The sequence below is a fragment of the Scyliorhinus torazame genome, chromosome 12, assembly GCF_047496885.1.
Source record: "Scyliorhinus torazame isolate Kashiwa2021f chromosome 12, sScyTor2.1, whole genome shotgun sequence".
Classification (NCBI taxonomy): domain Eukaryota; kingdom Metazoa; phylum Chordata; class Chondrichthyes; order Carcharhiniformes; family Scyliorhinidae; genus Scyliorhinus; species Scyliorhinus torazame.
The window spans coordinates 215,928,598-215,952,693 of NC_092718.1; the positions used below are offsets into that span (position 1 = coordinate 215,928,598).

At 48.4% G+C, this 24,096-nt stretch overlaps 1 long non-coding RNA gene across 1 annotated transcript in view; it reads right to left on the reverse strand.

The window, feature by feature from the left end:
• The window catches only part of LOC140386979 (uncharacterized), a 126,167-nt gene that overhangs the window by 62,562 nt on the left and 39,509 nt on the right, over positions 1-24,096 (reverse strand). Inside the window, exons 2-3 of the long non-coding RNA XR_011933719.1 lie at positions 21,335-21,450; positions 20,144-20,194 (exon numbers count right to left, since the gene is read on the reverse strand). This is a non-coding gene — a long non-coding RNA (uncharacterized lncRNA). The remainder of the gene's footprint in view (positions 1-20,143; positions 20,195-21,334; positions 21,451-24,096) is intronic.

Consider the following 24,096-nt stretch of genomic DNA (forward strand, 5'->3'; position numbering starts at 1 on the left):
GTAAAAGATCGAGGATATTTGGGCGTATTGTACTTGAAAATGAAATGAAAATCGCTTATTGTCACAAGTAGGCTTCAAATGAAGTTACTGTGAAAAGCCTCTAGTCACCACATTCCGGCGCCTGTTCGGGGAGGCTGGTACGGGAATTGAACTGTGCTGCTGGCCTGCTTTGGTCTGCTTTCAAAGCCAGCGATTTAGCCCCGTGCTAAACAAACCCTGGTTTCCCCTTACTTTCACCACAAAGATTGCACATATTTTGTTTGTACCAAGATGGCTGGTATATCTGAATTCCAATCCTAGTGTTTTCATTTATGGTTTATTGTCATTTTTGCTGCCTGGCAACTAAAGGGCCCAACAACGACTAAAGAATATGTAATCAATGACATTGTAGATTCTTATACAGGAAGCATCAACAACAATAACCCCTTAAAAACAACTAAGTGCTTAACTTGCTTTCTGGGCTGAGGGCACTGCAATCATAAATGCTTTACTAAAATAAAACGGAGGGATTATCATGTATGAAGTAAGAAATAATTTTAATTGTGCTTTTTGGGAGTTTTAGACCAGCAGGAGCCACTGATGATAATTTGAAAACTGTGTTCAAATTATGTCAAAAAACCTCTACTTTTCGACTGAATTTTGGAAGCATTTTTTAGTTGCTATTAGTCCAAGCTACAAAGTTACAAAGTATGTTCTGTCATTATAATTCTTGACAGAAACGATATAAATCTTGGGCAATGTGACAAAGGGGCTATTGTCTCTGAGCAGATGTTGCACGTTAAAGTTTACCTTCTTATCGCAGGTGCATATTCAATGAGAAAATATTGGTCACAGGCCTCCAATCTCTGCATTGTGCATTAGTAATGTGTAATTTCTACATTTAAATTGGTCCAGGCCAAGTTAGGCTACAGCCATTCATATACATTTTACCAAAGTTGGATGTGATTGGTTGATGGCAATGGGCAGTGCTGCAGTTGACATTTTATTATATTTTCCAAGTTACTCAGGAGATGGGATTCTATCTTGATGAAACCTCAGGCACTCTCACCTCTCAGTCAGAAGGTTATGGGTTTGAGTCCCACTCGAGAACTTGAACACATACATCTCGGCTGACACTTCCAGTGTAATACTGAGGGAATGTTTGCACTGACAGAAGTGCCATATTTCAGAGAGACATTTAACCAAGGCCCATCTGCTCTCTCAGCTGGACGCTAACACTCCCATGGCACTATTTTGAAGAAGAGTAGGGGAGTTATCCCCGGTCTTCCAATCAACATCTATCCTTCAATTAACATCCCCAAAACAGGTTATCATAGTGCTGTCTTTGGGAGCTTTCTGCATGCAACTTGGCCGCCATGTTTCCTATATTACAATAGTGACTATGCTTCAAAAAATACTTCATTGTTTATAAAGTGCTATATAAATGCATGTTCCTGCTTTTCTTTATCTTGTGACCTCATGGTTGGGAAATGATAATTGCTGAGATTTGACTCTTGACCCTTTAAGGCTGAATGTTGTTTGTAGTTATCTCTGTATATGTTAATACATGATTAGTTAATGTGTAGTCAGTACAGTCAGATGATCTCTAGATGGCAACACTAACAGGAACTATATAAGGAGTTTCCCGCTCTTTCTTAGTGTTAGTGTGTGTATTGCAGCTAGAGGATAGAAGTGACCAGTTCAGAGTGTAGTGTATTATATTAATTGTTAATTTAATCTAATCTTAGGTAATTCCATTACTAGTCAAAGTATTAAAGTAAAAGAACTCAAGTATATTATTTTGTTACTCAATAAATAATTTGTCATCAACTGGAAGACTTTGATGTTTATTATCAAGTTAAATACAACTCGGCAAGACAAATGAGTAATATATATATTACATCTCTGTAATATAACATTGTTTATTTAATGATTTTGCTCATCTACTTAAAACAAGATGTGTGCATTTTACAGCTTTAAAATGATGTTTGGGAATGAATGAATGAAAATTTCAATTTAAAAAAAGGCATTTATAATTAGACTGTAGAAAAGGGAAGATCTGTCATTTCGAAAATTATTATTGGAGTATGTAATTGATTTTGATGACATTGCTGATAAGGACACAGTAAAAATAAAAGTGTTGCAGTTTTCTTGTTTCCTTTCATCGGTTAAATCGGTTCAAATTGTATGCAAAGAAAACCCTCGGTAGCTCAATAATGACAGATGTCAGATTTACAAAATTCTGTCAAGCTCTTAAACTACTGAACCTGAGCAGACGTTTGAGATTGACTGTTTCTTATGTTTCGGAGTATTAATTCTCCTTTTCACAGTTTGTGCTGTGTATAGTATACAGTGTCCGGATATTGCTATTCGTGTGTATTATAAAAATGTTTGTAGTGAAGTAATTTCTTCCTTGTAAAATTATCCTTCCATCACTGGAGGGACTTTTCTGTGTAACACTACCTCTCACTGGCCCCTCAAAGCGCAACCACTTCATCACAGAAATCCTTCCGTTAAGTTGGTTGATCATAAGAAAGTATTGTTTTTGACACCACCATTTAAATGTACTTGTTCTGTGATGTTTTTGAAATAATCTATTTCCACATAAAAGGAGCAGTTCATCTTTTTTTTATACATTTAGAGTACCCAATTATTTTTTTACCAATTAAGGGGCAATTTAGCGTGGCCGATCCACCTACCCTGCACATCTTTGGGTTGTGGGGGCGAAACCCACACAGACACGGGGAGAATGTGCAAACTCCACATGGACAGTGACCCAGGGCTGGGATTCGAATCCTGGTCCTCAGTGCCGTAGGCAGCAGTGCTAGCCACTGTGCCACTGTGCTGCCCTCGAGTTGTTCATCTTAAATGTATTTGTTGGGAGATAAATTACTGGTCTTAAAAAAAGAACCCATTCAAAATTATACCCATAGAAATAAAGATCTTGGATTTCTGTAAGCACCTTCCCCATATTTACAGTGAAAAAGTGACCAGTTAATCTGTTTTAGGTAGTGTTAATTGAGGGATGGAACTTTTCCAAAACACCAGAAGAATTCCTCCCACACCCACTACTTCTATTGCCATAGGATCTATTATGTCCACCAGAACAGGCAGACAAGGCTTCCCACCTATGATCCAAAAGGCAGCACCTCCAGCAAATACAGTTGCAGCTGGATTATGTAATCAGTCCCAGAGTGAACCAACTGACACGTTGATTCAGAGGCGGGAGTGTAGCCCGGAGCCAAACTGAAACTCACGTTGCCTTCAAAACAATAGTGGCTAAATTTTATAGTGTATGTTTATTGCATTAAGGGCCCCACTTTGCATAGAAACTAGCTTAAGCGCACTGTCACATCAGTCAGCAGCTGAATCATATAAGAGTAGGGAACAGTCAGTAGCTTAATGAAGTGCTGTAGTGTTATCGTAAGGATTTTTTTCCCAAACAAAGTGTCTTTAGCTTTGTTTGGCTAAACATTGAGTTTAACTTCCCACCTATCTGCTCAATTCCTACATATATTTAAATTCTCCGTTGTTAATCTTGTATCAAATTTAGCCACTGATCTTGTGACTCCTAGCTCCACCAGGACATTTTATATTCAACAAAATGTAGGACATCACTGGTAATATTCACTCCCAGGTTGATGACAATCCCTATATAACTACCCTCAATTAACCAAAAACATCGCAAACTTTTTTTGCATGGAAATGTTGACATGCAGTCTAATAGCAGTAGTATAATAGCAATAAACTTCAGACTTTCCCAGCGTACCCATCAAAAACTAATGTGAATAGCGTCGTTTTTTAACATTGGCATTAATTTAAGCTCACAGGAGCTATTTATTGCTTCGTAGATGTGGGATTCTGAATTTTATTGCTTAAATATGTTTCAAAAAGAGTTTTCTGCTGGTTTCAGCAGAAATTGTGTGCAAATTCTGGCATGCAATTGTTATGAAATAGATGGCTAGAAATTAGTACTATTAATTGTAGCTGATGAATGTCTGACATGTTTTTACTGCATTCCTTTGCTATTTTAATGGTGGCTTTAACCCATTTACTTAAAACCCATTAATACTTTCAACATTGTCTGCTATCATCACTAACAATCACTTTCAGTCTAAAGTCTACTTTGCACGTACTCAGTCTACATCAGCAACAGTCTGTTGCAAATTTGCATGATATGAGTTGCAATGTTTTGATGGAATTAATATGCTTGTGTTGTCATTTTTACAGCTGCAGGGATTTTATGTTTAATAAACACAGAGCATCAAAAACAAACATTCCAATGTTAATGTTGTACCAAATACAAAGCTTGAAGTAGCATAAATTTAACCTCAGAGGCCATCTGGGAGACTTTCAGCTCAGAATGCTTTCAGCCTGTTGAAAAACTCTTTAGCGCAATCTCGCTTTTAAAAGGCATAGTTTAAACCTCTATTTTAGCAGCACCCTAAACTCTAAAATGTAAATGGTAAAATTTCCATCTAAATTCCAGTATTGTGAAGACTCCTGTCTACCAATAAGATAGTCACTCAACAAGGATCAACTGCCCCATTATTGAAGCATTCCTGATAGCCAGCCTGTATTGTTAGTAAAAGTGGCATTGTGATGTTTATCTCAAACCATGTCAAATAGTTACTGCATTTCTGATTAATGAACTGTGAATGAGCTGAACAGCTTTAGATAATCTTAACAAATGAATTGTGGTGATAGGTGGCCGTTTTAATTTGTAGGCAGACAGGTTAGAACAATAGGTGTGCCTATTACAGGTGAATACCAACATTCTTTTTATTCTTTGCAAACCCCCCCCACCCCCCCTCCCCGTGGGGGGTTCTCCCCCCCATGGGGGGGCCACTACATGTAACTGTGACAGCTGTAAATGGTCAAATGTATGAGTTCAGACTTCTGGTGGGGGCAATGTGCTGAACAGTCGCATGAATGTTGGCTCTCCGCCAGAAAATTCAACTTGGATCCTTTTTACCTGGAAATTGGACATTCAGCCCCCCCCCCCCACCCTAAAACGAGCAACCACCTGAGGAAATGCCTGCATGTCAACCAAGAAACCGAAAAGATAGTAAGAGCAGCAAGAGCAGGAGAGTAACACCCAGGCTGCAGACACAAGGAGTGAAGCAGAGCAGGACATGGTGTATCAAGCGGTTTCACCAACGCAAACGCCGGTCCTCCCACCAAAGGAACAGTGGATGGAGCTCCTAGCACAAGAGTTCCTAAAACTTAGGGACTCCATTAAGAAAGACCTCCTGGTAACCATGAAGGCAGCCATAGAATTCACTTTGGCCCCCTTTAAAGAGTTATTGGAGAGGACGGAGGGGCGATTGGAGACCCAGGAGGCGATAGTGCAGGAACTGGAAAAAGCAATCGCCGACCAGAGTGAACGGATCACTTCGCTTGAGACAGAAGTGGCAAGGTTGGTGGTGGCCCAGCGAGTGCTCAAGGGATAGGTGGAGGACCAGGAAAATAGCTTCCACGACCAGAGCCTCATGATTGTTGGGCTACCTGAGGGCCCAATGTTAGGAATGGGTTAAGAGACATTCCAATTACATGTCAAATTGATGTTAAGTATCAATAATTGACACTGTTATGCAAAGGGTTGGAGGTGGCACTTGTGGTGGTGATAGAGTTTTGTATAGAGTGTGTTCAAGGGAAATAAAGGTGTTTGGGAAAGGAGCAGAACTCTTGACTCTTTATTCAACAGCAGACGGAAGCTAACACATGGAAAGCACAAACTCAATGGAATCTGTAGCGCTGATGCTAGAGAAGCTGGGCAGGGGAGAAAGCTCTCCCAAGCCCCCAGATGTGGATAGGGCCCACAGGTCATTCCCAACAATGACCCAAAACAGGAGAACTACCACGAGCAATCATTGCAAGGCTCCTCATATTTCAGGACATAGAGTGAATTTTGAACTGGGCAAGCAGCATGCGGTCCTGCAAATGGGAAGGGCTTGCAATCCGCATGTATCAGGAGAGCTAACCTGACCAAGCGCCGGACCGAGCCCAACGGGGCTAAGGCGGCTCCATTTAAGAACAAAGTGCGGTTTGGGATACTGTACCTGGAAAGACTCTGGATAACATACAACAACAAGGAGTATTATTTCAACACACCAGGAGAAGCAAACAAATTCATTCAGAAAAACAGACTGGAAAGGCAGCAATAATGAACATACATGGACCATTTATCAAGCTCTTTCTTTTTATTATTCTGTCTGTCCTTGGCGCTCAAGGGAATGAACACATCCACATCCTAGGGTAAGGGAGTGAGGCAGAGAGACATCGAAGTGAGAAAGGAGGGAGGGGAGGTCCAAATAAGGGTGAAGAATAGGAGGAAATGCTTCCAGGAGGGGAGCCGCCAGACTGGAGAATATGCGAGCACATGGATGTAAGAGGAGACTGGGCTGCTGCGGCGCAGCTCTCGGCATGCAGAGGCATGTCCATGTGGTGAGGGTATGGCTGACTTCTGGAACGACGCAGACTTTATCAAAAGACCATGGCGGAAATCCCCGACCTACACTCCCCCCGACTCATCATGGGGGGGAAATGTCAACTGCATACCGGACACAAAGATGGAAAAATCCAGCCCCAAATCAGGGAGGCAATCGTCAATGGCAAGGGAACTGAAAGTCTTTATGGAGCGGGGGAGGGGCTGGACCCGTGGAGGTTCTCCCTCTTCTCCCAGGTCCACATGGTATACTCCCATGTTGACTTCCTTGTAGTGGGTAAAGCAGTGCTTCCAGGGGTAGTGAGTGTGGAATACTCAGCATTAGTAATCTCTGACCATGCTCCGCACTACGTGGCTGTGAGGTTGGAGATGGGCCGGCCCCACATGGAGGCTGGAGACAGTTCTGCTCGCTGATAAGGCGTTTTGCGAGAGACTATCACAAGCTATCGATGGATGTGTATCCTGCAACCAGAATGGGAAGGTCTCACCCTCCACATTCTGGGAGGTGCTGAAGGCGGTGATGAGGGCGAAATAATATAGGGCACATGGGGTCAGGAAGGAGAGGGTGGCTAGGCAAGGGCTGATTGACTCCTTATTGAAGGTGGATCGGTGGTACTCCATGGCCCAAACCGTGGAATTACTGGCGCCGATTAAAAAATTACAAATGGAATTTGATCAGCTCTCCACTGGGAAAGCAGTGCACCAACTCCGCCAGACACAGGGGACCTTCTATGAACATGGATACAAGGCCAGCTGCCTGCTGGCTCACCAGCTGAGAAAACAGGCAGTCATGAGGGAAATAGCGCAGGTGAAAGATAGGAACGGCAGAATGGCCACGGCTCCAGATAAGATCAACCAGGTGTTCGCAACATACCACTGGGGCCTGGGCACCTCAGGGACCCAAAGGTGAGACAATTTCACGAAGGACAGGACATACCAGTCGTGGGGTGGAAAGAAAACAGGGACTAGAAGCACCACTAGAACTGAGAGAAGTCATGGAGAGCATCAACTCCATGCAGTCGGGGAAAGCACTGGATCCGCATTCCCGGTGAACTTCTTTGAAAAATTCACGACAGCACAGGCCCGACACCTGCAGCAGATGTTCAATGACTTGCTATCGAGAGGAACCCTGCCGCCCACGCTGGCACAGGCCTCAATCTCACTGATCCCTAAAAAGGACAAAGATCCAATGGTGTTTGGGTCATACAGGCTCATCTCACTCCTAAACAGTGATGCCAAAGTCCTAGTGATGGCCCTGGTGAGGCGACTGCAGAGTTGCGTGCCAGGAGTAGTTGCGGAAGATCAGATGGGCTTTGTCAAGGGCAGGCAACGAACGGCAAACATCAGATGCCTGCTGAGCATGACCATAATGCCACCCGGGGAGGGGACACCAGAAGTGATCATCTCCCTGGAGGCAGAGAAGGCCTTTGACAAAGTCACCTAGAAGTACCTCATTGAGGTAATAGAACAGTTTGGGTTTGGGCCAGGCTTCACCTCATGGGTGAAACTACTGTACAGCGCCCCTTGGCGAGTGTACAGACAAACGCCACCAGCTCTGAATACTTCCGGCTGCACAGAGGCATGAGACAGGGATGTTCTTGTCCCCACTGCTATTTGCCTTGGCAGTTGAGCCACTGGCCATCGCTCTCCGATCAGCGAAGGGGCGGAGTAGGCATCCAGAGGGGAGACTGAGAGCACAGAGTCTCACTCTATATGGATGACCTGCTCCTCTAGGTGGTTAGGTGGATTGGCCATGCTAAATTGCCCTTAGTGTCCAAAATTGCCCTTAGTGATGGGTGGGGTTACTGGGTTATGGAGATAGGGTGGAGGTGTGGGCTTGGGTAGGGTGCTCTTTCAAAGAGCTGGTGCAGATTCGATGGGCCGAATGGCCTCCTTCTGCACTGTAAATTCTATGATTCTACGTCTTGAACCCACTGGCCAGCATGGGAGGAATAATGGAATTCCTCAGGGAGTTCGGAGCCTTCTCAGGTTACAGACTCAACCTGAGCAAGAGCGAAATAGTTCCCGTGAACCCGCAAAGGGAGAAACCAGAGCTGGGAAACTGGCCGTTGAAGCTGGCCCAAACCAAATTCTGATACTTGAGAATCCAAATAGCCCACGACGGGACACGGATCCACAAATGGAACCTGTCGAGCCTGATGGAGGGAGTAAAAGGGGACCTGCAAAGGTGGGACTCACTCCCGCTCTCCATGGTGGGGAGAGTGCAGATGATCAAGATGAACGTGCTGCCCAGATTCCACTTCCTATTCAGGTCCCTCCCGATCTTCATCCCCAAAGCCACCTTCACTAAATTAGACAAATCAATCATGACGTTTGTGTGGAGGGTGAAGGAACCCGAGGATCTGCAAAGAACAAAGAGCAAAGAAACGTACAGCACAGGAACAGGCACTTCGGCCCTCCAAGCCTGCACTGGCTATGCTGCTCGTCTAAATTAAAATCTTCTACACTTCCAGGCTCCGTATCCCTCTATTCCCATCCTATTCATGTATTTGGCAAGACACCCCTTAAACATCACTATCGTCCCTGCTTCCACCTCCTCTCCCGGCAGCAAGTGCAAGAGCATCTTACAAAGAAGGAGAACCATGGGGGTGGGGGGGGGGGGCCTGGGCCTGGCCCTTCCGAACCTCCAACTCTACCACTGGTCAGCCACCGCAGAGGGAGCCCCCACCCCCAGGCAAGAACACAAAAAAAACAGTGGTGGTGATCACACTTAAAGCATGGAACCAACTAAGGTACCGATACGGACTGGTAGCAGTGTCCGCCATGGCCCCCATCTGCAAGAACCATAAATTCACCCCGGTGACAATGGACTCCTACTTTAAAAGATGGAGCCAGGACAAGGCGATACTGATGGTAGGGGATCTATATATAGACGGCAGGATAGTGACCCTGGGGGAACTGACAGACAAGCTACAACTCCCAAAAGGGAACAAGTTGCGATATATGCAACTAAGGAACTTCCTTTGCAAAGAGACAGCAACGTTCCCCCAGCTACCAGGGCACTCCCTACTGGGCAGACTTTTTTAAAATCAAAATTTAGAGTACCCAATTATTTGTTTCCAATTAAGAGGCAATTTAGCGTGGCCAATCCACCTAGCCTGCACATCTTTGGGTTGTGGGGGTGAGATGCATGCAAAAACGGGGAGAACGTGCAAACTCCACATGGATAGTGACCCGGAGCCGGGACTGAACCGTTCTCGGTGCTGTCAGGCAGCAGTGCTAACCACTGCACCACCGTGCTGCCTACTGGACAGACTTCTAACTGCGCTGACATATAGGGGCATCTACTGGTGGAGATACAGTCACCGCTGGACGAAACAAGGGAAAAATGGGAGGAGAAACTAGGCATGGAGATAGGGGAGGTCTCTGAATCGAAGCACTGCGCAGGTCTGAGCCTAATGCAGCTAAAGGTAGAGCACAGGGCGCTTTTGACCAGAACACACATGAGCGTTTTTTTCTGGAGTTGGAGAAGAAATGAGAACAGTACAAGGCAGGCCCGGCCAACTACATGTGCAAGACTTGTTGGGTACTGGATCGCCTTTTTTGAGGCCATGTCCGAGGTTGTGGGTGTAAGGGTGGAGCCATGCCCATTAGTGGTGGTCTTCGGGGTATTGAAACAGCCAGAGCTCTTTCTGGGAGAGGGGCAGACGCCCTTTCTTTTGCCTCCCTAATCGCCTGCCAGAGACTCCTGCTCGGCTTGAGTCTGGTTGTCCGCCTTAGCAGAATTCCTCAAATTGAAAAAGATAAAATTCACTGTCAGAGGGTCGGAGGAGGGCGTCCACAATACATGGAAGCAATTTAGCAACCTGTTTGAGGATAAGGAGGAGGAGAAGCAGGAAGGGGAGGAGGGGGACCGAAACAGATAAAAGATGAAGAGAAGGAGACTTCCGGGTGCGGCGATGACCAGCTGAGTCGCACGTTTCGGCAGCTCCCGGTGAAACGGACTTTTGGGCTCTTGATAGGAGCCCCAACGGCAATTTTGACGGCTAAAAACACTGTGAGGTAAACCAGAAGGGAATCCCCCCTGGATACGGATGGAAAAAGGAGGAGAAAGTGGCCAGATTGCAGTGGATCCTTTAGAACAGCGGCAAGGAAGGCAAGCAAAAACCAAGATGGCGTCGGAAGGTGGCAGTTTAACATGGGGCCCTGAACAACAAGAGTTCTTGAAATGCTGTGTGGAAGAGATCAAAAAGAAAATGAAGAAAGAGCTGTTGGCCCCGATACTACAGGCGATCGAAGGGCTAAAGGAGGAACAAAAGACCCAGGAGCGGGAGCTTCGGGTCGTGAAGGCAAAGGCAGCCGAGAAAAAGGACGACATACAGGGCCTGGTGGTGAAGACGGAGACGCAGGAGGCACATCAGAAACGATGTGTGGAAAGGTTGGAGGAACTGGAAAACAACGCAAGGAGGAACAACCTGAGGATTCTTGGTCTTCCTGAAGGTGTGGAGGGAGCGGACGTCGGGGCATATGTGAGCACGATGCTGCACTCGTTAATGGGAGCGGAGGCCCCGGCGGGTCCGTTGGAGGTGGAGGGAGCATACCGAGTGATGCCGCGAGGACCGAGAGCAGGAGAAATTCCCAGAGCCATAGTGGTGAGATTCCTCCGTTTTAAGGATAGAGAAATGGTCCTTAGATGGGCGAAGAAAACTCGGAGCAGTAAATGGGAGAACGCGGTAATCCGCGTTTATCAAGACTGGAGTGCGGAGGTGGCGAGAAGGAGGGCGAGCTTTAATCGGGCCAAGGCGGTGCTTCATAAAAAGAAGATAAAATTTGGAATGCTGCAACCGGCAAGACTGTGGGTCACATATCGAGGGAGGCACCACTATTTTGAGACGGCGCATGAAGCGTGGACTTTTATTGTGGAAGAAAAACTGGAATGAGCGGGTTATTAAAAAGAACGTTCGAACAAAGTGGTGGGGCGAATGTGGGGGGCAAAGAGGGGTTTTATGTACTAATCCTGCGATGTGGTAACTTTTCTCTCTCCCACAGGTGGTGATGGGGGGAGGAGGGGAGGTGGAGGAGATGGGGCGTTGGCCATTGGGGGCGGGGCCAAGGGAGAAGCGCGGGCTTGGTTCCCGCGCTATGATAATCATGGCGGGAATAGAGAAGCAGGAAGGAGGGGGCGTCGCACGGTGCGAGCCGAGGTCACGGGGGGAAGCCGAGGTCGGCCAGAGTTTGCTGACTTCTGGGAGCAACATGGGGGGAGTAATTACGCTAGCGGGGGATCTAGCGGGGGGGGGGGGGGGGTGGGAGGGGGAATTACTGGGTTGCTGCTGCTGGGGAGAGGGGGGAGCTGGTATGGGAGAGGATGGGCGGGGGGGCACCGCCTGGGGGAGATACAGCTGCGTGGGAACCGGGTGAGGAGCTGGAAAAAGGTGATGGCTAATCGACAAGGGGGGGGGGGTAGGAAGCCCCCCAACTCGGCTGATCACGTGGAACGTGAGAGGGCTGAACGGGCCGATAAAGAGGGCACGGGTACTCGCACACCTTAAGAAACTTAAGGCAGATGTGGTTATGTTACAGGAAACGCACCTGAAACTGATAGACCAGGTTAGGCTACGCAAAGGATGGGTGGGGCAGGTGTTCCATTCGGGGCTAGATGCGAAAAACAGGGGGGTGGCTATATTAGTCGGGAAGCGGGTAATGTTCGAGGCAAAGACTATAGTGGCGGATAACGGGGGCAGATACGTGATGGTGAGTGGCAAACTACAGGGGGAGACGGTGGTTTTGGTAAACGTATATGCCCCGAACTGGGATGATGCCAATTTTATGAGGCGGATGCTAGGACGCATTCCGGACCTAGAGATGGGAAAGCTGATAATGGGGGAAGATTTTAATACGGTGTTGGAACCAGGGCTGGATAGGTCGAAGTCCAGGACTGGAAGGAGGCCGGCAGCAGCCAAGGTACTTAAAGATTTTATGGAGCAGATGGGAGGTGTAGACCCGTGGAGATTTAGCAGACCTAGGAGTAAGGAGTTCTCGTTTTTCTCCTATGTCCATAAAGTCTACTCGCGAATAGACTTTTTTGTGCTGGGTAGGGCATTGATCCCGAAGGTGAGGGGAACGGAGTATACGGCTATAGCCATTTCGGATCACGCTCCACACTGGGTGGACTTGGAGATAGGGGAGGAAACAGGAGGGCGCCCACCCTGGAGAATGGACATGGGACTAATGGCAGATGAGGGGGTGTGTCTAAGGGTGAGGGGGTGCATTGAAAAGTACTTGGAACTCAATGATAATGGGGAAGTCCAGGTGGGAGTGGTCTGGGAGGCGTTGAAGGCGGTGGTTAGAGGGGAGCTGATATCAATAAGGGCACATAAAGGGAAGCAGGAGAGTAAGGAACGGGAGCGGTTGCTGCAAGAACTTTTGAGGGTGGACAGACAATATACGGAAGCACCGGAGGAGGGACTGTACAGGGAAAGGCAAAGGCTACATGTAGAATTTGACTTGCTGACTACGGGCACTGCAGAGGCACAATGGAGGAAGGCACAGGGTGTACAGTACGAATATGGGGAGAAGGCGAGCAGGTTGCTGGCCCACCAATTGAGGAAAAGGGGAGCAGCGAGGGAAATAGGGGGAGTGAGGGATGAGGAAGGAGAGATGGAGCGGGGAGCGGAGAGAGTGAATGGAGTGTTCAAGACATTTTATAAAAAATTATATGAAGCTCAACCCCCGGATGGGAGGGAGAGAATGATGGGCTTCTTGGATCGGCTGGAATGTCCCAAGGTGGAAGAGCAGGAAAGGGTGGGAATGGGAGCACAGATCGAGGTAGAAGAAGTGGTGAAAGGAATTAGGAGCATGCAGGCGGGAAAGGCCCTGGGACCGGATGGATTCCCAGTCGAATTCTATAGAAAATATGTGGACTTGCTCGCCCCGGTACTGACGAGGACCTTTAATGAGGCAAAGGAAAGGGGACAACTGCCCCCGACTATGTCTGAAGCAACGATATCGCTTCTCTTAAAGAAGGAAAAGGACCCGCTACAATGCGGGTCCTATAGACCTATTTCCCTCCTAAATGTAGATGCCACGGTCCTGGCCAAGGTAATGGCAATGAGAATAGAGGAATGTGTCCCGGGGGTGGTCCACGAGGACCAAACTGGGTTTGTGAAGGGGAGACAGCTGAACACGAATATATGGAGGTTGTTAGGGGTAATGATGATGGCCCCACCATAGGGAGAAACGGAGATAGTAGTGGCGATGGATGCCGAGAAAGCATTTGATAGAGTGGAGTGGGATTATTTGTGGGAGGTGTTGAGGAGATTTGGTTTTGGAGAGGGGTATGTTAGATGGGTGCAGCTGTTGTATAGGGCCCCAGTGGCGAGCGTGGTCACGAATGGACGGGGATCTGCATATTTTCGGCTCCATAGAGGGACAAGGCAGGGATGCCCTCTGTCCCCATTATTGTTTGCACTGGCGATTGAGCCCCTGGCGATAGCGTTGAGGGGTTCCAAGAAGTGGAGGGGAGTACTTAGGGGAGGAGAAGAACACCGGGTATCTTTGTATGCGGACGATTTGCTACTATACGTGGCGGACCCGGCGGAGGGGATGCCAGAAATAATGCGGATACTTGGGGAGTTTGGGGATTTTTCAGGGTATAAATTGAACATGGGGAAAAGTGAGTTGTTTGTGGTGCATCCAGGGGAGCAGAGTAGAGAAATAGAGGACCTACCGTTGAGGAAGGTAACAAGGGACTTTCGTTACCTGGGGATCCAGATAGCTAAGAATTGGGGCACATTGCATAGGTTAAATTTAACGCGGTTGGTGGAACAGATGGAGGAGGATTTCAAGAGATGGGATATGGTATCCCTGTCACTGGCAGGGAGGGTGCAGGCGGTTAAGATGGTGGTCCTCCCGAGATTCCTCTTTGTGTTTCAGTGCCTCCCGGTGGTGATCACGAAGGCTTTTTTCAAAAGGATTGAAAAGAGCATCATGGGTTTTGTGTGGGCCGGGAAGACCCCGAGAGTGAGAAGGGATTCTTACAGCGTAGCAGGGATAGGGGGGGGCTGGCACTACCGAGCCTAAGTGAGTATTATTGGGCCGCTAATATTTCAATGGTGAGTAAGTGGATGGGAGAGGAGGAGGGAGCGGCGTGGAAGAGATTAGAGAGGGCGTCCTGTAGGGGGACTAGCCTACAGGCTATGGTGACAGCCCCATTGCCGTTCTCACCGAGGAACTACACCACAAGCCCGGTGGTGGTGGCTACACTGAAGATTTGGGGACAGTGGAGACGGCATAGGGGAAAGACTGGAGCCTTGGGGGGGGGGTCCCCGATAAGAAACAATCATAGGTTTGCCCCGGGGGGAATGGATGGGAAAGAGCAGGAATAAAGCAACTGAAAGATCGGTTTGTGGATGGGAAGTTCGCGAGTCTGGGAGCGCTGACCGAGAAATATGGGTTGCCCCAAGGGAATGCATTCAGGTATATGCAACTGAGGGCTTTTGCGAGGCAACAGGTGAGGGAATTCCCACAGCTCCCGACACAAGAGGTGCAGGACAGAGTGATCTCAAAGACATGGGTGGGGGATGGTAAGGTGTCAGATATATATAGGGAAATGAGGGACGAAGGGGAGACTATGGTAGATGAACTAAAAGGGAAATGGGAAGAAGAGCTGGGGGAGGAGATCGAGGAGGGGCTGTGGGCAGATGCCCTAAGCAGGGTAAACTCGTCGTCCTCGTGTGCCAGGCTAAGCCTGATTCAGTTTAAGGTATTACACAGGGCACATATGACTGGAGCACGGCTCAGTAAATTTTTTGGGGTGGAGGATAGGTGTGCGAGGTGCTCGAGAAGCCCAGCGAATCATACCCATATGTTTTGGTCATGCCCGGCACTACAGGGGTTTTGGATGGGGGTGACAAAGGTGCTTTCAAAAGTAGTAGGAGTCCGGGTCGAACCAAGCTGGGGGTTGGCTATATTTGGGGTTGCACAAGAGCCGGGAGTGCAGGAGGCGAGAGAGGCCGATGTTTTGGCCTTTGCGTCCCTAGTAGCCCGGCGCAGGATATTGCTAATGTGGAAAGAAGCCCAGCCCCCGGGGGTGGAGACCTGGATAAATGACATGGCGGGGTTTATAAAGCTAGAGCGGATTAAGTTCGTCCTAAGGGGGTCGGCTCAAGGGTTCACCAGGCGGTGGCAACCGTCCGTCGAATACCTCGCAGAAAGATAGACGGAATGGGAAAAAGAAGGCAGCAGCAGCAGCCCAGTATCGGGGGGGGCGGGGGGGGGAAGAAGGCAGCAGCAGCAGCCCAGGATCGGGGGGGGGGGGGGGGGTTGGAGAGGAACCAGAAGGACTCTCAGGGTTGTTAATATATACTGGATAGTATGTATAGGTCGTTGCTACAGATAATTATATATTGGACTGTTAAATTATATTTTTGGAGAGTGTTACTTGTGACAAGGCAGTTGCCAATTAGGGCTAGTTTTCATTTTTGTTATTTATTATTTATTCATTTTTTGTTTATAAAATAGGTCATTGTTATTTGTGTTGTTATAATATTGTGTAAAGGATGCACAATGTACTGTGTTGGTTGACCAAAAATTTTCAATAAAATATTTAATTTAAAAAAAAGATGAAGAGAAGGGAGGGGAATTGGGACCTGAAAAGGGAAATGGGAAGACACCACCCAGAGCACAGGGGAGGCAGGGCAGAGGGACCAAAGAGCATTGAAGGGTAGAGAACCCAGGGGGACATCCACAGCAACAACAAGAGGGCACACCTGGGTGACCCAAATAAACCCCTGGTATGTTTTAATACCATGGGGCCACGTGTAAATAATGAAATAGTGCAGTTAGGATAACCCATTACTGAGGGCCTAATGCTAACAGACCACAAATCTGTGCATAGATAGGTTTCCTGTGTATTTACACCGGATCACTTTGTTCTCCCCGTTTTGTTTTGTTTTATACTGTGTGTTGCCTTTGAATCTTTGGTTCTCTTTTCTTTTGTATTATTTAAATCTTAATTAAGCAATGTTGTTACATGTTAAATGCAAAATCAATAAAAACATGAATTTTTTTAAAATGTGAGTTCAGGAGTAAAGAGTGCTGTATATAGCATTGCTGCCTCACTGCGCCGAGGTCCCAGGTTTGGTCCCGGCTCTGAGTCACTGTTCGTGTGGAGTTTGCACATTCTCCCCGTGTTTGCGTGGGTTTCACCCCCACAACCCAAAGATGTGCAGGGTAGGTGGATTGGCCACGCTAAATTGCCCCTTAATTGGAAAAAAATTAATTGGATATTCTAAATTTATATATATTTTTTTAAAAGAGTGTTGTATAACAGGTGACACAGAAATTACTTTCATGTTAATTGTGGTAGATTGTGCAAGAGTAATTCCATCTGCAATGCCTCTGCTGCATCCTCTGGATTCAATGGGAAAACCATCAAACATTGGTGACATTCTTGAGACCGGCTCCACAAGCATTCAAGCAAATCTCTTGCAAAAACAACTCCAATGGACTGGATACTGGTCGGTTGGCCGAAAGCTGTCTGGCCCATCAGATCCTGGGGCGGGATTCTCCGACCCCCCCCGCCGGGTCGGAGAATCGCCGGGGGCTGGCGTGAATCCCGCCCCCGCCGGTTGCCGAATTCCTCGGCACCGGATATTCGGCGGGGGCGGGAATCGCGCCGAGCCGGTTGGCGCCCCCCCCGGCGATTCTCCGGCCCGCGATGGGCCGAAGTCCCGCCGCTGTCAACCCTCGCCCGCCGGCGTGGATTGAACCACTTTTGGGACGGCGGGACACGGCGGCGCGGGCGGGCTCCGGGGTCCTAGGGGGGGGTGTGGGGCGATCTGGCCCCGGGGGGTGCCCCCACTGTGGCCTGACCCGCGATCGGGGCCCACCGATCCGCAGGCGGGCCTGTGCCGTGGGGGCACTCTTTTCCTTCCGCCTTCGCCATGGTCTCCACCATGGCGGAGGCGGAAGAGACCCCCTCCATTGCGCATGCGCGGAGATGCCGTGAGCGGTCGCTGACGCTCCCGCGCATGCACCGCCCGGCAAAGTCAGTTTCGCGCCAGCTGGTGGGGCACCAAAGGCCTTTCCCGCCAGCTGGCGGGGCGGAAATCAGTCCAGTTCGGGCCTAGCCCCTCAAGGTGAGGGCTCGGCCACTCAAGATGCGGAGACTTCCGCACCTTTGGGGCGGCGCAATGCCGGACTGTTTTGCGCCGTTTTTGCCGCCGGTCAGCGGACATCGCGCCGATATTGGAGAATCCCGCCCCTGTTTCCTCAACTCTGAAATTGCCAACATTTCAGAGGAAGACAAAGAAAACACTTAAAAGATGCTCTGAAGTTCCCCTTGAAGTAGAGAAGCATTCACATTAATGACTGGATGGAACTTTCTACGAATCATTCAGAATGACGATAACCTGTCCTTTAAGCTGTGTCACATTTTGAGTTATGACATCTTAATGATAAGGCAGAATGAAATGAAATGAAAATCGCTTATTGTCACAAGTAGGCTTCAAATGAAGTTACTGTGAAAAGCCCCTAGTCTCCACATTCCGCCTGTTCGGGGACGCTGGTACGGGAATTGAACCATGCTGCTGGCCTGCCTTGGTCTGCTTTCAAAGCCAGCAATTTAGCCTTGTGCGAAACCAGAATGGCAGCAGAGGAGAAAAAAAGGAAGCAAATCCTGCACACCAGATCCCACTACCCCATGGGACATCCTGACCCATGTGTCCAAAGATATGCAGGTCGAGAATCAGTCTGCTCAGTCACATGAAGACCATGGCAGAAACTCACAACCGTGAGTAGACATCATTGTTTAATTAAGGAACAACCAACGCTGATGATACATTATCACTGAAAAGAATGAGAATGGAAAGGATAAACAGGTTGTTTTTGGGTAACATGCTTCTCAAAAAACCATGCAAAAAAAAATGATTGGTTATCTTACAAACATAATAATAACAATCTTTAACACTGCAATGAAGTTACTGTGAAAAGCCCCTGGTCGCTGCATTCCGGCGCCTGTTCGGGTAGACGGGGGGAATTTAGAATGTCCAAATTTCCTAACAGCATGTCTTTCGGGACTGTGGCAGGAAACCGGAGCATCCGGAGGAACCCACTCAGGCACTGGGAGAACATGCAAATAACCTGAACATTTGCTGCCTGGCAGAAAATTCACAATTCAGCTCTTCTGCTTCCAGAGCTCAGAGGGTCCAGCAGCATCCAGCTGGATATGTGTTTCTTTGGGGAGATGAGGGCTACTTGCAGGAGAGGGGGTCAGTCTTAAATGGCTAATCAAAGGAACTAGGTCTAAGCCATCTACTGTGGCTGCAAGGGTGGTCAGAGACAATGCAAGCAACTTTCCTCTTGGATTCCCTGAACCAGAGAATAAAATCCCTATAGTGCAGATAGAGGCCATTCAGCTAATTGAGTCTTCATCAACCCTCTGACCCCCCACCCCCCCAATTGAGGTCCAATCCTCATAACCCCACCTAACCTGCACATCCCTGGACATTAAAGGGAAATTTTAGCATGTCCAATTCACCTAACCTGCACATCTTTGGACTGTGGGTGAAAACCAGAGTACCTGGAGGAAACTCACGCAGACACTGGAAGAATGTGCAAACTCCACACAGACCCAGCTGGATTTGATCCTGATTCCCTGGCACTGTGCCACCTTGCCTGTGCTCCACCCATAAGGCACAAATCAACAGTGTAATAGACTACTCTCTGCTTGCCTAGATGAGTCCAACAACACCTGAGAAACTATACAGTAACTAGAATAAAGGACATTAAAAGTTCTCTCCATCTTCCAACCATCGACTGTGGCAGTGGTGTGTACTATTTACAAGGTGCACTGCAGTAACTCGCCTAGATTACATCAATAGCACCTTCTTCTAACCCCGCCACCTCTACTATCTGCAAGGACAGGGGCAACAAATGCAGAGGAACACCACCACCTGCAAGTTCCGCTCAAAGTAAAAGGTCACTCTGATGTTGAACTGTATCACCACTCCTTTGCTGTCGCTGGGTTAAAATGCTGTAACTCCCTCCACTGGGGATTAGTCTACATCACATGGACTGCAGCAGTTCTAGAAGGTGGTTCACCATCAATGATTATTCGGGATGGGCATTACATGCTTGCATTGCCAGCAACACTTACATCTATGAATACATTTTGAAGAAGTGTGACTACAGAAATGGAAAATAGGATTGTTCCAGATGTTTCAATCAGTGAATAATATCTCTGGAGCTGATTGGAAGGAAGAAAACACAAATATAAAGGGTGCAATTTTCCCACCGAGTTGCTGATCCCGTTGCGTCAGGCGCATAGTGGGAGAGGCCAAAAATGGATTTTGCACAGATGCCAAGCTGCATGCGATGCACCTGACCTGCGGCGCCCTCGCTGGGCATGATCCAGATAACAATTAAATGAGCCATCATGCTGGCACGAACTAGCACTGGTCTCTGAAAACGGATGACCTGACTTCCACCCTCCTCTAAATAACGAGACTCCCGCCACAGACGCCCCAGAAAAGAAACCCCTGTCTAGAAGCCCCTCAGCAAAGAAACCCCTGTATAGAAGCCCCTCAGCAAAGAAACCCCTGACTAGAAGCCCCTCAGCAAAGAAACCCCTGACTAGAAGCCCCTCAGCAAAGAAACCCCTGTCTAGAAGCCCCTCAGCAAAGAGACCCTTTCAGGAAGCTAGAGAGCAATCCAGACAGAGGCAGTGAAAACAATCACTGTTTTAACACTTACCTGAGCAATACACCTGCTGGCTCAGACACGAGAAGCAGCACCTCTCAATTCCTGGAAAGAGAAATCCAGTCAACGAGGTTTAAACCTTTTCAGATCTTTGATCTGCAAGCCATTCATTAATTTCTCTTTAATATTGATTTTGCTAAGCTGTGATTGAGAGCTTCCACACACCCCAGCTGTCAGCATTGTTCCATTCTTCCTTCATGGTTGAGTAATTCTGATGTGGCCTCACCACAATGTTTTTAAACATCAAGCTTTGATTTACAACTCCTGGACCACTTCAAACAGAATTAAGTGTTTGCCAATCATCTCCCTTCACGGTTGAGTGATTTTGAAGTGGTCAGCTAGAAACTGAAAGCACTTAACTCTGTTTAATTTAACTGCTTTATTGAAATAAAGGTGAAATACTGCAGATGCTGGGAATCTGAAACAAAAACTGAAAACGCTGGAAAACTCAGCAGGCCTGGCAGCATCTGTGAAGCGAGAAATAGAATTAATGTTTCGAGTCTGTATGACTTTTCTTCAGAAACCCTTGTTAACTGGGTTCTTCATGAGCATAGAGTGACCAGGTTCGAATCATGATTAGCTCCAATCATAAATTGGATTTAGACAGATGAAGGGTGACAATTTAACTTATGCTAACTGGCTGCAAGTTGCAGAACTTCCTTGTTTTGACTGTTTTATGATCAATTTTTGCTGTATTACTAGGCACACATCGGTGCCTTTCATAAGCATACTAATTGTGGTGTTGTGTTACAGTCCACTCAGGGAGTCAGTTGCTATGGCAATCAGCACTTTTACATGCATGTTGTAGTCTTGAGCTATGTGTGTGAAGTGATGATGGATGCTCCAACTTTATTTCCTGGCTGACCAGGGATCTTTCCTATCCTTACCATCTGCCTTTGGCCTGTGTTGGTAGGATTTGCAGGTTAATGCTCAACCTGTTTGGCCACGTTATGTATGTGTGCCATGAACCTTCCTTGGCTGTCAATTCCTGGATGGGACTCAAACCTGCAGCTTCTGGCTCAGGGGCAAGTGTGTTACCCACTGTGCCACAAGACCTCACTTATGGGCAAAAAAGAGAAAATGCTGGAAATTCTCAGTGGGTCTGACAGGGCCGAATTCTCCGCTCCCCCAGTCACGTATTTCTTGGCAGTATACCGTTCCCTGGCAGCGGGATTCTCTACTCACCGCTTGTCAATGGGGTTTTCCATTGAAGCCACCCCACGCTGCTGGGAAACCCGCGGCAGTTGTGCAATGCCGGCGGGAGCAGGGAATACCAACAACCAGAGAATTCTGGCCAGCATCTGTGGACAGAGAACAGAGTTCATGTTTTGAGTCTGAATGATTCTTTGTTACTTTTACCTTACTTATAGTGGTATACCTGGGCACCTCTGAATGATTTTTGATTGAGAGGTTGTGGTTTAGGCCCAAGTTCTATGTATAGAACACCTGCAAGATTATAAAGAGTGGAAGACAAGATGAGGGGCAGGATTCTCCGACTCCCCCGCCGGGTCGGAGAATCGCCGAGGGGCGGCGTGAATCCCGCCCCGACGCCGGCTGCCGAATTCGGCGCCAGGGTTTCAGCGGGGAATCGCTCCTCGCCGGTCGGGGGCCGTTGGCAGCGGCCACCCCGGCGATTCTCCGGCCCGCGATGGGCCAAGCGGCCGCTTGTTTTCGGCTGGTCCTACCGGCGTAAATCAAACCAGGTCCGTACCGGCGGGACCTGGTTCTACAGGCGGCCTGCAGAGTCCTCGGGGCGGTGCGGGGTGATCTGGCCCCGGGGGGTGCCCCCCACGGTGGCCTGGCCCGCGATCGGGACCCACCGATCCGCGGGCGGGCCTGTGCCGTGGGGGCATTCTTTCCCTCCGCGCTGGCTGCTGTCAACCTCCGCCATGGCCGCGGGGAGAAGAATCCCCCTGCGCATGCACTGGGATGACGTCAGCACAAGCTGGTGCTCCCGCGCATGCGCCAACTCGTGCCGGCCGGTGGAGGCCCTCCGGCGCCGGTTTGCGCGGCGCCAAGCTCTTCCGCGCCGGCTGGCGCGGGGCCAACCCCGCCGCCGCCGGCCTAGCCCCTAAATGTGCGGTGGATTCCACACCTTCCGGGCGGCCCGACGCCGGAGTGGTTCACGCCACTCCTCTGCGCCCGCCCCGCCGGGTAGGGGAGAATACCCCAAAGATGTGCAGGATAGGTGGATTGGCCACACTAAATTGCCCCTTAATTGGAAAAAATAATTGGGTACTCTAAATTTATTTAAAAAAAACAAAAAATTATTATTATAATAGTTTTTGCACAAGTATAAATAAGGTTTGTGTTTCATAGATTGTTCAATGTGAGATGAGTTCACTGAAAATTTTGATATCTCCAGGTACGTTCGGGGATCTCAACCTAACCATAAATAAGTTACTCTATTTTGCCCTTCTGATTTAAAAAAAAAAATTTAGAGTACCCAATTATTTTTTCCAATTAAGGGGCAATTTAGCGTGGCCAATCCACCCACCCTGCACATATTTGGGTTGTGGGGGCGAAACCCACGCAAACACGGGGAGAATGTGCAAACTCCACACGGACAGTGACCCAGAGCCGGGATCGAACCTGGGACCTCAGCGCCGTGAGGCAGCAGTGCTAACCACTGTGCCACCGTGCTGCCCTCGCCCTTCTGATTTTTGAAAAATTGTTCTAATTGTAGTTTACAAGTGATTACACACTGTCAGAGTGAAATACTTATGTAAATCCTGTAGCAGTTATTATGCTTGACAGGATGATGAAAGATAAATATTATTTTAATATTCTGACTAAGAGATAAAGGACACGATTCAGTAGACAAAATTTAAAGTCCAGTTTTGGGTGCGTTTGTCTGGGAGTTTCACGTCGACCATGTTGTCGATATCGCAGCCAGTATTCAGCGGCACTTAGTGCCAAAAATGAGCCCCCATGAGAATCTCAACATTATAGACTCCCTCTTCCTCTGATTCACCTGACTCGTGCCTCAGCTGCTCACCGCTAACAAGGGGGAGCTGCTTTAAAAAGGCCCACTCACCACTCACTCCCAATCAACACACAAGCATGGCAGCGCACAGACCTGCTCCTCGCTTTGGAGATGCCAATGTGACGGCTTCTCAAAGGTGTGGATGAGAGGCAAGACACCCTGTTCCCCCAAGGGGTTCAGAGAACCAGCAGCAGGGTTGGCAATGTCGCCTGGGAGGCAGTAGCAGCGGCTATGAGTGGGCAGTAAGACCTGGAGGACCACTGACCAATGTGGGAAGAAGACTAACGACCTCCAATGAGCTGCAAGGGTAAGTTACCACCTCTCTCCTTGCATCAGTTCCGCCTGCCGCTCCTCAAATTCTCAAACCATCCTCCTCCCTCCCCTCATCCGATCTTCAAGCATTTTCCTCAGAACCCCCAGGACCCACCAGCAAAACCCCTTCATGTCGAGGTGTGGTGTCCACACATGCCACCTGCTATAGACCCCCCCGACCCATCAAGTGTGCAGCTCACAATGTCCTCTCTTTGACCGTGCAGGAGAAGATAGCCCATAATAAGCATGAAAGAGCCAAGATGGGGGAAAGAGTCTCCCCATGAGGAACAGGTCCTGGAAATTGTGGGGTTGTCTGAGGAAAGAACAGTCACCAACAGCAAAGTAAAGAGTTGAGGATCCATTGCCCTTTCACTCAGATGACCTGTTTCAAGTGAGTTGTTCATGTCAGACAAAATGATCCTTCCCACTCACTGACCACATGTCCATTGTCTTGCAGGGCATCCATGTGATGAGGCCGGGCCATTTACAGTCATGTTCCCCTCCGCCACCCAAAAGAACACCTCAGAAAGAGCACCGAGGAGACCACCGGTGATGTACCCCAGTTGTCACCTGCACCTTCCAACAGCGTAGAGACACACCTCAGTGGTTGACTTCAGAGTGGACAGCCTTCGGGGGCACAATCTGGTGA